Source organism: Apium graveolens, chromosome 6 (genome assembly GCF_009905375.1).
Source record: "Apium graveolens cultivar Ventura chromosome 6, ASM990537v1, whole genome shotgun sequence".
NCBI lineage: Eukaryota > Viridiplantae > Streptophyta > Magnoliopsida > Apiales > Apiaceae > Apium > Apium graveolens.
This window is the reverse complement of record NC_133652.1, coordinates 46,979,136-46,984,478: the sequence shown is the minus strand read 5'-3', so window position 1 is coordinate 46,984,478 and position 5,343 is coordinate 46,979,136. Positions and strand designations below refer to the sequence as shown.

General features: G+C 34.7%; 1 long non-coding RNA gene across 1 annotated transcript; it reads right to left on the bottom strand.

The window, feature by feature from the left end:
* Positions 1 to 2,726: 2,726 nt before the first annotated feature.
* Positions 2,727 to 3,765, bottom strand: LOC141664351 (uncharacterized). The gene is made up of 3 exons (XR_012551992.1): positions 3,467 to 3,765; positions 3,232 to 3,348; positions 2,727 to 2,840 (listed from the first exon to the last, which is right to left on the bottom strand). It is a non-coding gene; the product is annotated as an uncharacterized LOC141664351 (long non-coding RNA).
* Between the last annotated feature and the right edge of the window lie 1,578 nt (positions 3,766 to 5,343).

The window sequence follows — 5,343 nt, the reverse complement described above, 5'->3', positions numbered from 1 at the left end:
TAATCCTCTCAATTCCAGTAGATAAAGAGGTAAATGATTCCTAGTACTGGAGAAAGGAAAAATTTGGTAATTATTCAGCTAAGAGCGCCTATTTTCTATTAGAAGGAGATAACATTGTGCTAAACACAACATCTAATTTGGGCTTTTGGCGTAAGTTATGGAACTTAGAAATCCTTCCTAAAGTTAAACACTTTCTATGGCGTGCTTGTTCCAATATTCTTCCAACAAAAGACCTATTGATCACAAGAAGAGTACCAGTAAACGTTATTTGTTCAATGTGCAATAAACATCGAGAGTCAGTCCTCCATATTATGGTGCATTGTGCTTTTGCTTCTTTAACTTGGAGTAAATTCAGGAAGACTAATGTGGTTGGTAATTACAACACGTTTGCAGATTGGCTTTAGTTGGTCTTTGAGAAACATAATAAAGAAATTATAACAAATATAGTTATAATTTGTTGGCTGTGGTGAAAAACAGGAATGATCTCATATGAAATCAAAAGAGTATAGAGGCTTCAGAGGTGGTAAGTTCCGCATGCTCGGTTCTTAACCAATGGAATGGTGTTCAAGATTGAACTTTTGATCGTTTTATTGGTTATATGACCACAGAAGATGGAGATGAACATTGGAAACTTCCCCTGATTAATAGTGTTAAGATTAACACATACGCTACCATTTTCGAGGAGTCGAGTTGTCACAGTTATGCTTTTATAGTGCGAGATCATAAAGGCAAATTGGTTGAACCTAGTCCAGAAGTAGCAGAAACACTGGGCATAAAAGAAGCTCTAAGCTGGATAATAAAAAAACTAAAACAACGTTATTGTTAAGTCTGATTGTTTGCAAGTGGTGCACCATATCCGGAGTTATGTGCAATGCAGCTCGTACTTAGGACGAGTAATTCAGGAGTGTCGTATCCTTCTTGCAAATTTATCTTGCAAAAACGTCAAGTTTATGTTTGTTAAACGATCTGCGAACAAACTCACGCATTTCTTAGCGCGTCAAAATTGTTCCATAGCTTATCGTGTTTGGAGAGTGGGAGATGTCCACTCGGATTTCCATTATCTATTGTCGAATGATTTGAATAAGTAATAAACTTCGGCTTTTTTGGCAAAAAAAAAGAGGAAGGGTCTTAGGAAAGATTGGAGTTTTATGTGTGATGGTTTTATCAAAGTATTTTCAGGAAAAATTAGTAAATTTAATGCAATTACTTTTTCTCTGCCTAACATGCTTTATATGCTCTTAACTGATAAATATTTTGATTTTAGCAATTATGTCTTTCTAGAGTTAAGGTATGAATTAGGGGATATTCAGAAAAGGCCCAAAAATGTATATTATACTAGATTCTTGATGATGTTAGCTAACTTTGTTTTTAAGGATCTTGTAATTGAGAACCCAAACAACAAGCTTGCTTATTGGGTTCAAGAAAAAAGTTTTCTTGTAGATTTAAGCAGGAACAACCTCAATAATGAAGTGCCCCTCAACTATCTTCCAATCTTTTGGGGTACAATCGGTAAATGAGTTAACTATTTCCGCTCCTATCTTTTCCAAGTTATTGCTTCTTTCTCTTCAAATGTGGTAATATCATCTGTGACAATGACCAAACAGATGCCTACTCAAGCCACCAAACCTAAATCAAAATCCAAGTCTGAGTAGCCAACATCTGGTGTCTCTCAAAAGACATCAGTTGTAACAACTACCACTTCACTTGAGGGGAGTGCTCAGGGTAGTAAGATGGGTGAGGGAAGGGGTGAACATCAAAGAAACCCCAAGATAACATGGATGAGAAAAGTGTGATGCAAACAAGCCACACCACAGTCTTCCAACAAACTGTGGTGATTAATAAGGAAATAAGCTCATTACTAGTTACATCGTCTCACAAGGATGTAGCTATTGAAACAAGCTCTCAACCAAAAGCACTGGCCAAAAGGGGAAGGGACAGAATTGACCATACATGAACCTATATCAGAAATAAGAAGGCTAAATATATGAGGGAGTCACAGGGTGCACACATAGTGCCAACTACAGTCAAAGACTCAGTTACTGCACCTTCTCAAATTCAGATTGATGTGGCTCCAATAAATGTGAAGTCACGGCCAAATTCTCTCATAATCGAAATACCACACACACAAAACTTTACAACTAATTCTCAAGGTGTGGATATTATACACACATCAATTCCTGATTCTCCATCTCCTAAATTCATGGAGGAGCCAAAATCTAAAGCAAGTGAGCATCATCTTATTGATGATTTATTGGATGATCACTTGCCCATTCTTTCTCAAACTGTTGAAGAATCTATGCATTTAAACTTAAAATCAATCTTCACAGATTCAACATAGTTTCAAATCCTATTTCTATTATTTCTTCTTCATCAACGGATATCCTTCATCCGTTAACAAGTGATTTCCCTTCAACGGATATGCGTCATAGCAGTTATCCGTTGATGACCTCATAATCGATCTTCAGCAACATCGAAAAAAATGTTAAAAATGCCGAAAAAAGTAGCTATAGGGTGTAAGGCAACACTTTAGTCAATTAGCGATGGTTATACAATTAGCAGCCAAAATTTAAGTTTTGTAGTTTAAACAGGTATTTAAGCTATGCACAAGTTTAGCAGCAAGAACGCTAAACTTTCCTGAGAGCATCCTATCACCAATAACCAGCAGTACTGGGGATGGAAACACAACAGCGAAATTCTTTTCCAGAAAAGCTTAATTCATGAATGCAGTCAGGTTGTGCCCCAAACCCAATTTTCCAAACTCTAACCCAATCTTCACTAGCAGATGAAAGAAATTCGCCAGAAAAATCCCAACAAACAGACTATATCTTTAGTGCATGACCCTGTATGACAACCACAAGGAGGACAATCAGATATCCAAGGTGCAATCAAGCTAATAGTTGCAAAATTTATACAACATCCTAATGTTCTGCATAGCTCTAACCAGACCACGTCAAACACCTGCACCCTACACAACAAGACCAATTGTTTCAGTTCGAAAGAAGCTACTAATATAACCAGATTAACATTCTTCTTTTTTAGTAATGTCTGCAGAATATAGCTTCATAATCTACAAGCTCTAGAGGGAGATTTTATATTGGAGATGTGTTCAACCACTGATGGATATCCCCAAAGGTTAAGCTTAAACCATGCTAAATGTGTGCATGTCACTGTAATTAATCCCAGATTAAATAGATAATAAAATATTCAACATTAAATGTCACGATAACCCACCTTAAATTGCTTAGTAATCAGTTGAGTGGTCTCTACATCAAGTATCGATATTCCATTCCCTACATATGCAATATAACTTCTATGATTAGGCTGAAACCTCACCTGAGTCCTACCACCCTGAAAAATTAAGTACATATATTTATCTATACCAAAGACAGAAACAATTGTAAGCAAACAATTAAGATTCAACTTATGTATGATGCTATATATGCAAGATATATTAACCAAATCATACCTTCAAAACCCGATTACATCCACCATTCTTAACACTCCACTATCGAATCTCATCAAGGCTATCACAAGAGCATATGGGATCTCCATTATTTGGATGCAAATCAAGCAATGTCACTGGGGTAGAGTGCCCACAAAATGTTTGTAGTGAATAATTTGGCTGCAGTTTTTAGTCAGACTTCAAGTTAACCGAATTTTAGATATGCACATTTTCCTCTGGACCTTCTACATTGTAGAACTGCTCACTTAAAAACCTATACCGATAAGGTCAAAAATCTTCTCAGTCTATTAAGTTTAAATAAAAGTGATCCATGTGGAAATCGGATTATATAAGTAATAGTACTGAAGTATATACTAATTTTGAATGCAATCTTTAGATTTTGAAAGAAACATTAGCACTAGAACTAAAAAGAATATATACATACCAACCAATAAGAACTTACTAGTTACAGGGTAGGGTGGCCTTTGGCTTAAAAAAAACATAAAAGACTTGCACATACACAGTATGTTATTTTTGACAAACCCGAGTTTATACATTTTTTGAGTTACTTAATTGTTGAACATTGAGGATTAGTGTGTACGAGAATAAACACTAGAAACATTTCTTTCAACATCATTGCTTCGACAATGTTCAAAATTATAGAGAAATATATACTAGTGGACTCATAATCTCCTTTCATATCAAAATTCTGAAAGTTCCATCTGTGAAATTATCAACTAAGTCAGACATCAAGTCTTCATAGAAATATGTACTAAACTTCAGAAACCTAATTTTAAAACCTCCAGTTAAGATAAAGTATTAGGTTGAACTTTCAAATGCAGTACTATCCTAGTAAACTACAATCTCTAATTATGTGAGTACAAATAATATGTTTCCTACACAAAATTTTTATAATAGCTTCCAAAAAAATTAAAAACAAATTGATATAAACCCTCAAAAGACTTAATGGTGCAATGCTACATTAAAAATTAAGTCAACAAGGGTATCTAACTCTACCAAAAGCCGTAACAACCAATTTTGAAGCATTATAATGGAAAAAATAAACTCTCTACATGATGTGTACATATCATTATTTCAACAAAATGCGTAATCAACCAAGGCAAAATACGTTAAAAAAATGCACCCAAAACATACAGCGGCACCAAATTTTCATCCTTGAGCTCAAATGCAGGTCCATCAACAACTCCTTATACTCTTCAACTGTATAAAAAAACTAAAACCATTAAGAAATATCTTAATCAATTTCCTCTCAATTTTCAACAGCTTTATAACTAGCCAAATGCGCTAACCGAAAAAGCGCATCACCAATAGCATAATTAGGCTAAATAGGTGCTAAACCCCCAAATATGCTATATTCATACAAAAATACCTCATATGTACACAACAAATACATAAATAAAAACATGTAAGTAGTATTAACCCCCCCCCCCCTCAAATTGAATAAAATAGATAAAACAGGGCACACATATCAAACCCCCAAAATTACAAAAATTAGGGTTTGAAAACTCCAAATTAGCAAATTAAAACCGCTCAAGATGTAGAGTTTATAAATAAATTATTGAAAAAACCCAAAAAATTAGGGTTTGTAAAACCTATATTAACAAATTATAAATCAGATTAATACCTTTAATTAGACTAAAGTACCTAGAGGTTTAAAACAGAGCTGAGCAGATGAAACAGAGCTTTAAAATGAGATGAGTGAATGAGTGGAAGCGAGATAAGGTGATGAGGATTTGTACGAAGAGACTGGGATAAGAGATATATTTGATTTTGTGCGGCATCGAGATAGATGAATTGAAACAAGGGTTTGTGAGAAGAGAGCTCTATTTTGTGTTTGATTTTATGCAGAGAGATGAAAATTGGAGAGTTATGTTTTCTAT